This window comes from Notamacropus eugenii, chromosome 1 (genome assembly GCF_028372415.1).
Source record: "Notamacropus eugenii isolate mMacEug1 chromosome 1, mMacEug1.pri_v2, whole genome shotgun sequence".
Taxonomy (NCBI): domain Eukaryota; kingdom Metazoa; phylum Chordata; class Mammalia; order Diprotodontia; family Macropodidae; genus Notamacropus; species Notamacropus eugenii.
Window position 1 is genome coordinate 475,673,053 of NC_092872.1, and position 9,780 is coordinate 475,682,832.

Consider the following 9,780-nt stretch of genomic DNA (forward strand, 5'->3'; position numbering starts at 1 on the left):
AATCTACAAAAATGTGGCATCCTAATACATATTAATTGTAATAGCCAGTCCTTGTCCCAGAGAACACAGTTCTCTCATCAGTAGAGAGACAGAAGGCTATGGTGTAGAGTGTTCATATCCACTGTTAGACAAGGCGATTTTGTTGGTTAGTTTTGTATAATATTTTCTTGTTGTAATTAAATTTACTTTTCTTTAATTAACAATCTAATTTCTCTCCCTCCATCTTCTCCTCTTCCATTAAAAAAAGAAAAACAAAACCCTAGTAACAAATATATTCATTTATGTATTAGAAAGTGATTTTGTCTTTCCGTTCTGGAAAGTACATATATTAACACTTTTTCCTTTTATATTTTCATCATAAAAAGCAGATTTATTTTTAGAGTCACAGATAATTTTTTCTTCCTGGTTATATCCTAATTTTTATTTTTTATTGTTTTCTGGAAGTAAAACAAGATTATTAAAGCTGTTTTGACTTCATCCTACTGTTATACAGTTGCTGAATTTATTGATATGCTGTCTTTCTTTAAAGTATATTATTAATTGCTATATATTGCTCCAGGAAAAAATCAATGGTACTGTTTTCAAGATTTGAATTAGTGTCTTTTGTTGTACTATTATGTATTACTTCAGCAAAGGATAGCTATAGGCCTGTAATACTTCATATTTATTATTATCATTATATATTACATTCACACGTTGCTGCTGTAATTCACATTTATTAATTGTACTAATTGTGTTGTTCAGTCATTTAAGTCATGTCTGACTCTGTGACCCCATTTAGGGTTTTCTTGGTAGAGATATCAGAGTGTTTTGTCATTTCCTTGGTCAGTTCATTTTATAGATGAGGAAATTAAGGTAAACAGGCTTAAGTGACTTGCCCAGGGTCATACCGCTAGCAAGTGTCTGAGGCTGGATTTGTACTTAGGTCTTCCTGACTCCAGGCCTGGCTCTCTATCCAATCTCTATCTCTATCTCTTTCTGTCTAAACCACCTACCTGCCCTAATTGCATTTCTATTTGTATATTAATGTGGGCACATATGGAATAATCTTTGGAAAACATGGAAGCTAAGGTAATTGAGAGATTCAGTCTTGCTTTTGCAATTAAAAAGCACAAAGGTTTCCTAATATTAGGAGTAGATCTAGACCTTAAGAATGAGGACATTTAAAGAATATTAGGAAGAAAAGTGAAAGAATTGGAAGAATGTAAGGCCACTGATGTTAAGGCAGATGAGGCAATTCAGGAAGTTTTTCTAACACTGCCTGATAATTTTGACCACAGAGATATACATACCTGAGGAGTCATTCCTGGGAATTCTAGACTTGTCCACCTTCTAAGAATGAGAAATTATGTAGAGATAGGATCCCTTATAATCAGAGGAAGCACTCCTACAGAGAGAATGAATTTCACAATTAAATCATTCACTTCATCTGTGAGTAAGGCTGAAGCCATATCCCCTCTAGTACAGAGACACTATAGGTCCTAAATTAGTATTTTCTCTGGACCTGAACCATGTCCCTCAGGAGAACAATTCTGGAAGACTTGTGTTAGACAGGCAAGATTGTACTTGGGACGTTAGAAATTTCCCTGGGTCAAACAAAAGGATGAGGCTGAGAGCGTAAGGGGTATAGGAGAAGTGACAGTGAATAACTTCATAGAGGTGAGGCCAGATGTTACTTGGCATGAATGTATCAACTTTAGCTGAAATGTTTGAAGAGGGTATATTAGAAGATTCCTATGATCATTTTGTCTCCACTACTGCATGGTGCAAAGAAGAAAAGCCTGACGAGTTTTTCTTCAGGGTGGATCAAGAAGTACAAAGACTGGAACAATTAGGTACCGTGGATCCCGAGAATGTGGGAAAATTGAACTGCAAACACTGAGCCAGGACCTGATACGTGACCCTCATCATAGCTATACAGACATAGAAACCATTGCCAGCAGTGTCTGAGGAGAGACAGTACTCCTGTGCTTCAAAGGTCAAGATGATCCACGGGTCTCAGCCTCAACAGACTCCAGGCTTTCTTAAGTGTGGGCCACAGAAGCAAAGACAACCAGCACCAAAAGGGCTGTTACAGTCATAGAACCCTAGACAGGTGAGGTATGGAGCAGTGCACAATCCTCTTCTCCTTGGAAAGTTAGAGGTCAAAGGGAGTAGAGGGCATGAAGGCCTGACATAGGAACACCTTCATCAGGTAATCATCGGAGTACTGGCTTCACATTTTGTTAAATTATGGATTCAATAACCACATTTATGTTGGATATATTAGTAAAGGGAATGCAGCATTGGTCACAAAGGAATTAATATCTTCTGATCCAGCTTCAGGGAACCAGAGCAGAACCAGGTAAGGAGGATATACTGGTCCCTGAGGAGTGTCAGCACTAATTAGAACTAGTCTTTTCAAAATTCCAGCAGGATACTGCAAGCTGGAAGCCCAATGCCTGTACACTTTGACTATCCATGCAGATTGTGCAGAGGCTGACAATTGCTGTAATATATAGGCCTATTGATAGTGTTTTGTTGCAGCTAGCTAGTTTTGCTTTGTTTACTTTGCTTGCTTTTGATTAATTGCTATGTACTATGGATATGAATGTACTTTCAAAATATATGTATGTCCCATATGTGTTATATACATGTTGTCACTGCAATATCCTCCCACATGATGCTCTGGAAAGAGCCATTTATACAGCATGTACTGTTGATGAGCATTTGTTTGATTTCAGTTTCTATAGTACCAAAAGCAAGTTACCTTGGATGCTGGGATAGCCACTCTTGTTTTATTCACTTCCTGAACTTCTTTCTTGTTTATTTTTGGTTGGATTTATCTAGCTCTTAGAGGGGACAGTTGAGTTCCCCACCACTATAGTTTTGCTGTCTATTTCCTCCTGTAACTCACTTAACTTCTCCTTTAAGAATTTGAATGTTATAACTACACATGTATGAAATTGCTTGTCTTATCAATCAGAAGTAGGGAGGGAGGGAAGAAGGGAGAGATTGTGGAACTCATGATTTTAAAGACAAATATTGAAAATTATTTTTGTATGCAACTGGGAAATAAGATATACAGGAAATGGGGTGTAGATATCTATCTTCCCATATAGGAAAATAGAAGGGAAAGGGACAAGAGAAGGAGGGTGATAGAAAGGAGGGCAGATTCGAGGAAGAGGTCATCAGAATGTATGCCGTTTTGGGGTGGGGGTAGGGGAAATATGGGGAGAATATTTGAAACTCAAAATCTTGTGGAAGTTAATATTGAAAACTAAAAATAAATTAATAAAAAAGAATTTGAATGCTAGATGAAAGCATACTATTTACACTTTTTTTTGTTTTTTTCCTTTCTCGTGGTTTTCCCCTTTTGTTCTGATTCTTCTTCCACAACAAGACTAATGTGGAAATGTATTTAACATGATTGTACATGTATAACCTATATCAGATTGCTTGCTGTTTTGGGGAGGCAGAAGGGGAAATGAAGGAAAGGAAGGAGGGAAAGACAAAAATTGAAACTCAGAATCTCACAAAAATGAATATTGAAAACTATCTTTACATGTAATTAGAAAAAAATAACATACTATTAAGTGCAAGAAAAATGAATTCACATGTTATACTACTTGGTGCAGATATGTTTACTATTATTATTACTTCATTGTCTATGGTGCTTTTTAGCAAGATGTAGTTTCCTTCCTTATCTATTTTAATTAAATCTATTTTTGCTTTTGCTTTGTCTGAGATCATGATCGCTACTTCTGCTTTTTTTTAATTTAGGAGAGTTCATCCCATTCACATTCACAGTTATGATTACTTAACTGTATTTCCCTCTTTCCTATTTTTTCTCCTATTTGCCCTTCTTTTTCTCCTTTCATCCTTTCCTTTCTCACCAGTTTTGCTTCTGACCATCCCAGTCTATCTTCCCTTACTACTCCCCCTACCTTACTTAACCCTTTCCCTCTTCCACTTCCCTGTAGGGTAAGATAGATTTCTATACTCAACTGATTGTGTATGTTATTCCCTCTTTGAGCCAATTCCAATGAGAGTAAGGTTCAAGTGATGCCCACCGTTCACCTTCCCATCTTCCCATCCACTGTCATAGGTCTTATGCACCTCTTCATGTGAGATAATTCACCCCATTCTATGTCTCACTTCCTTTTGCTCCCAAAGTAATCCTCTTTCTCACCTCTTATTTAATATTTTCATGTCATCCCCTCAAATTCACCTTATGCCCATACCCTCCTTCTATGTATACTCCTTCTAACTACACTATAACACACACACACACACACACACACACACACACACACACACACTTCTTAAGAATTACAAGTATCATCTTCCCATGTAGGGATATAAAAAGTTTATCCCTATCAAATCCATATTGTCTTTTTGATTTTTACCTTTTTATGCTCTTGAGTGTTGATATTAAAAATCTTTTTTTTTGTTCAGCTCTTGTCTTTTCTTCAGGAAAGCTTAAAAGCCTTCTATTTCATTGAATGATCATTTTTTCCCTTGAAGGATTATGTTCAAATTGGCCAGGTAGGTGAATATTGGCTACAGTCCTAGTTCCTTTGCCTTCTGGAATAGCATGTTGCATGTCCTCCAATCCTTTAATGTTGTAGCTGCTGAGTTCTGTATAACCCTAACTGTGCTTTCCCAGTATTTGGACTGTTTCTTTCTGGCTGCTTGCAACATTTTTTCCTTGACCTGGGAGTTTTGGAATTTGACTGCAATGTTACTGGGAGTTTTCTTTTTGGGATCTTTTCAGAGGTTTTGGTGGATTCTTTCAACATCTATTTTACCTTCTGGTTCTAGGATATCTTCTGGGGAGTTTTCTTTGATAATTTCTTGAAGTAAAATATCCAAGTTCTCCTTTTGATTATGGCTTTCACATAGTCCAATGATTCTCAAATTATCTCTCCTGGATCTATTGTCAGTGCCCATTCACTGGGCAGGATGCTGAATCACATGGCGGGGAGTCCCTGCACTGAAATCTGCTTGTTTGCTGGGTCCTATACTGAGGCATGTTGGGGGTCCCAGTGTTGCCATTTGCTTGCTTGCTTGGTGCTGCCCTGGGGCTCTGGGTCTCCTGCTGTCTTGCTGGGATGCTTCCTGTCCTGAACTGTATTCCTTTTTTTACTCAAATGAGACAAAACTTTCCTGCTAACCTTCCAAGTTTTGTTGGTTCTGCCATTCCAAAGTTCACTTGGAGGCACTATTTTATAGTTGTCTGGAGCTGAATATGGGAGAGTTTAGGTGATTTCCTGCTTACTCTGCCATCTTGGCTCCCAGAAGTCCTCCATTCTTGGGTTTAAAAAAATTTTTTAATATATAATTTATTCATTTTTCAGTTTTCAACATTCATTTCCACAAGAATTTGAATTCCAAATTTTCTCCCCATCTCTTCCCACCTCCCACCTCAGGAGAGAGTGCACCCCATCCACCCCTTCCTTCAGTCTGTCCTCCCTTCTATCACACCCCCCTTCTTCCCCTCACTTTCCCCTCTATTTTCCTGTAGGGCAAAGTAGATTTCTATATCCCATTGCCTATACATCTTATTTCCCCATTGCATGCAAAAATAATTTTTAACATTCATTTTTAAAGTTTTGAGTTAATTATTCTCTTCCTTCCTCCCCCCCCCCCACTGAGAAAGCAAGCAATTCAATATAGGTCATACATGTGTAGTCATACAAAACACTTCCATAACAGTTATATTGCAAAAGACTAATGACATTTCCCTTTGTCCTGTCCTGCTCTCCATTCCCTCTCTTGACTTGTCCCCCCACAGTAGTGCTTGCTTCTGATTATCCCTTGCCTCAATTTTCTCTCCCTTCTATTATCTTTCCTCTCTTATCCCCTTCCCCCCTGCCTTCCTGCAGGGTAAAATAGATTTCCATACCCAATAGAGTGTGTGTTATTCTTTCCTTAAGCCAAATCCAATGAGGGTAAGGTCTACTTATTTCCTTTCATCTCCCCCTCTCTTCCCCTCCATTGTAAAAGCTCTTTCTTACCTCTTTTATGTGAGATGATTTCCTACATTCTACCTCTTTCTTTTTCTTATTCCTAGTACATTCCACTCAACAGTAAATTTTATTTTTTAGGTATTCTTCCTTCATATTCAGCTCACCCTGTGCCGTGTGTGTGTGTGTGTGTGTGTGTGTGTGTGTGTATACACACACACACACACACACACACACACCCATACATCCATATACATACACATATATAATATATACACATATATATGTATATATTCCCTCTAACTACCCTAATACTGAAAAAGGTCTCATGTTATCTTTCCATGTAGGAATGTAAACAGTTCAACTTTAATGAGTTTCTTATAGTTTCTCCTTCCTGTTTACCTTTTTATGTTTCTCTTGATTCTTGTATTTGAAAGTCAAAATTTCTATTCAGCTCTGGTCTTTTCAACAAGAATGCTTGGAAGTCCTCTATTTCATTGAAATTCCATTTTTTTTCCTGAAGCATTATACTCAGTTTTGCTGGGAAGGTGAATCTTGGTTTTAATCCTACCTCCTCTGAACTCTGCAATATCATATTCCAAGCCTTTTGATCCCTTAGTGTAGAAGCTGTTAAATCCTCTGTTATCTTGATTGTATTTCCATAGTAATTGAATTGTTTCTTTTTGTCTGCTTGTAATATTTTCTCCTTGACCTAGGAATTCTGGAATTTGGCTACAATATTCCTAAAAGTTTTCCTTTTGGGGTCTCTTTCAGGAAGTGAGTGGTGAATTCTTTCCATTTCTATTTCATCCTCTGGTTCTAGAATGTCAGGGCAGTTTTTCTTGATAATTTCTTGGAAGATGATGTCTAGGCTCTTTTCTTGATCATGGGTTTCAGGTAGACCATTCATTTTAAAATTATCTCTCCTGGATCGATTTTCCAAGTCAGTTGTTTTCTCAATGAGATATTTCACATTGTCTTCTATTTTTCATTCTTTTGGTTTTTGTTTTATAATTTCTTAATATCTCATAAAGTTATTAGGTTCTATTTTCTCCATTCTAATTTTTTATTTTATTTTTTAAAAATTTATTTTAGGTTTTTAACATTCATTTCCACAACATTTTGAGTTCCAAATTTTCTCCCTATCTCTCTCCCCCCACCCCCAAACACCAGGCATTCTGATTACCCCTTCCACCAACCTGCCCTCCCTTCTAACACCCCTCCCTTCCCTTATCCCCATCTTCTCTCTTGTCCTGTAGGGCAAGATAAATTTCTATACCCCATTACCTGTATTTCTTATTTCCCAGTTGTATCAAAAGCAATTCTCAACATTTGTTCCTAAAACTTTGAGTTCCAACTTCTTTTCCTTCCTTCCTCCTCACCCATCCCCACTGAGAAGGCAAATAATTCAATATAGGCTATATATGTGTAGTTTTGCAAAGGATTTTCCATAATAGTCATGTTGAGTAAGACTAACTATATTTCCCTCCATCCTATCCTGCTCCTCATTTCTTCTGTTCTCTCTTTTGACCTTATCCCTCCCCAAGAGTGTTTACTTCTAATTGTTCCCTACTCCCATTTGCCCTCCCTTCCATCATCCCCCCCCCTCCCCCCCCGCTTATCCCCTTCTCCCCTGCTTTCCTGTAGTGTAAGATAGGTTTTCATACCAAATTGAGTGTGCCTGTTATTTCTTCCTTGGGTCAGATGTGATGAGAGTAAGCTTCACTTTTTCCCTCTCACCTCCCCCCTTTTCCCCTCCATTGAAAAAGCTTTTTCTTGCCTCTTTTATGAGAGACAATTAGCCCCATTCCATTTCTCCCTTTCTCCTCCCAATATATTCCTCTCTCACCCCTTAATTTTATTTTTTTAGATATGATCCCTTCCTATTCAACTCACCCTGTGCTCTCTGTTTCTCTGTCTCTCTGTCTCTGTCTCTGTCTCTGTCTCTCTGTCTCTCTCTCTCTCTCTCTCTCTCTCTCTCTCTCTCTCTCTCTCTATATATATATATATATATATATATATATATATATATATAAAACATATGTGTATGTGTGTGTGTGTGTGTGTGTGTGTGTGTGTGTGTGTATAATCCCTCCAACGACCCAGATACTGAGAAAAGCTTCAAGAGTTACAAATATTATCTTTCCATGTAGGAATTTAAGCAGTTCAACTTCAGTAAGTCCCTTGTGATTTCTCTTTCCTATTTGCCTTTTCATGTTTCTCTTGATTCTTGTGTTTGAAAGTCAAACTTTCTATTCAGCTCTGGTTTTTTCATCAAGAATGCTTGAATATCCTCGATTTCATTGAATGACCATTTTTCCCCTGAAGCATTTTACTCATTTTTGTTTGGTAGGTGATTCTTGATTTTAATTCTAGTTTCTTTTACTTATGGAATATTATATTCCATACTTTTTGATCCCTTAATGTAGAAGATGTTAGATCTTGTGTTATGCTGATTGTATTTCTACAATACTTGAATTGTTTCTTTATAGCTGCTTGCAATATTTACTTCTTGACCTGGGAACTCTGGAATTTGGCTATAATGTTCCTAGGAATTTCTCTTTTTGGATCTCTTTCAGGAGGTGATTGGTGAATTCCTTCAATATTTATTTTGCCCTCTGGTTCTAGACTATCAGGGCAGTTTTCCTTGATAATTTCATGAAAGATGATGTCTAGGTTCTTTTTTGATCATGGCTTTCAGGTAGTTCCATAATTTTTAAATTGTCTCTCCTAGATCTATTTTCTAGGTCAGTTGTTTTTCCAGTGAGATATTTCACATTATCTTCTGTTTCTTCATTCTTTTGGTTTTGTTTTTTAATTTCTTGGTTTCTTATAAGGTCATTAGTTTCCATCTGTTCCATTCTAATTTTTAAAGAACTATTTTCTTTTGAACTTCCTTTTCCATTTGGCTAATTCTGCTTTTTAAAACATTCTTCTCCTCATTGGCTTTTTGGACCTCTTTTGCCATTTTAGTTAGTCTATTAAGGGTGTTATTTTCTTTAGCATGTTTTTGGGTCTCCTTTAGCAAGCTGTTGGCTCACTTTTCATGATTTTCTTGCATTGCTCTCATTTCTCTTCCCACCTCCACCTCTCTTACTTGATTTTCAAAATCCTTTTTGAGCTCTTCCATGACCTGAGACCATTGCATATTTATTTTGGATGTTTGGAATGCAGAAACCTTGACTTTTGTGTCTTCCTCTGATGGTAAGCATTGTTCTTCCTCATCCAAAAGGATGGGAGAAAATACCTGTTCACCAAGAAAAAAAACCTTCAATAGTCTTATTTTTTTTCCCCCTTTTTTGGACATTTTCCCAATCAGTTACTTGACTTTTAGGTCCTTTGTCAAGAGTAGAGTGTACTTTGGGGACCTGTAAGATCTCAGTTCCTTCAAGGTGGCACAGTCGAAAGAGAGGAGTTTACTCCTCAACAGCCTCCAGCTCTACCAAGCCAGCACTCCTCCTTACCCCAGGACCATGCTCAGGGCTGAGATTCACATCAGCTGCTCAATTCCCCCAGGGGCTTTAAGTTGAAGGCTCTAACAGCAGACACTGGCTGCTGCCTGCCATGGTCACTGCCACTGTAGCTGCTGCCTCCACTGCCACTGCAGCCCCCACCATTTGTTGCTGCTACCTCCCTGTTGCCTGGGACCAGGGCTAGGAGAGGATGCTGCTCCCTTCTTGTTCAGTTGGAAAAGCCCTCTCACTGACCTTTGAAGTGTCTTTGTCGCCTGTGGGTTGAGAGATCTGTGAACTGCCCTGCTGCTGTGGATTCTGTCCCTGAGGCCTGCTCCATTCCTGCTCCTCCCAGTGCCACATGGCCAAGGCTGGCTGTG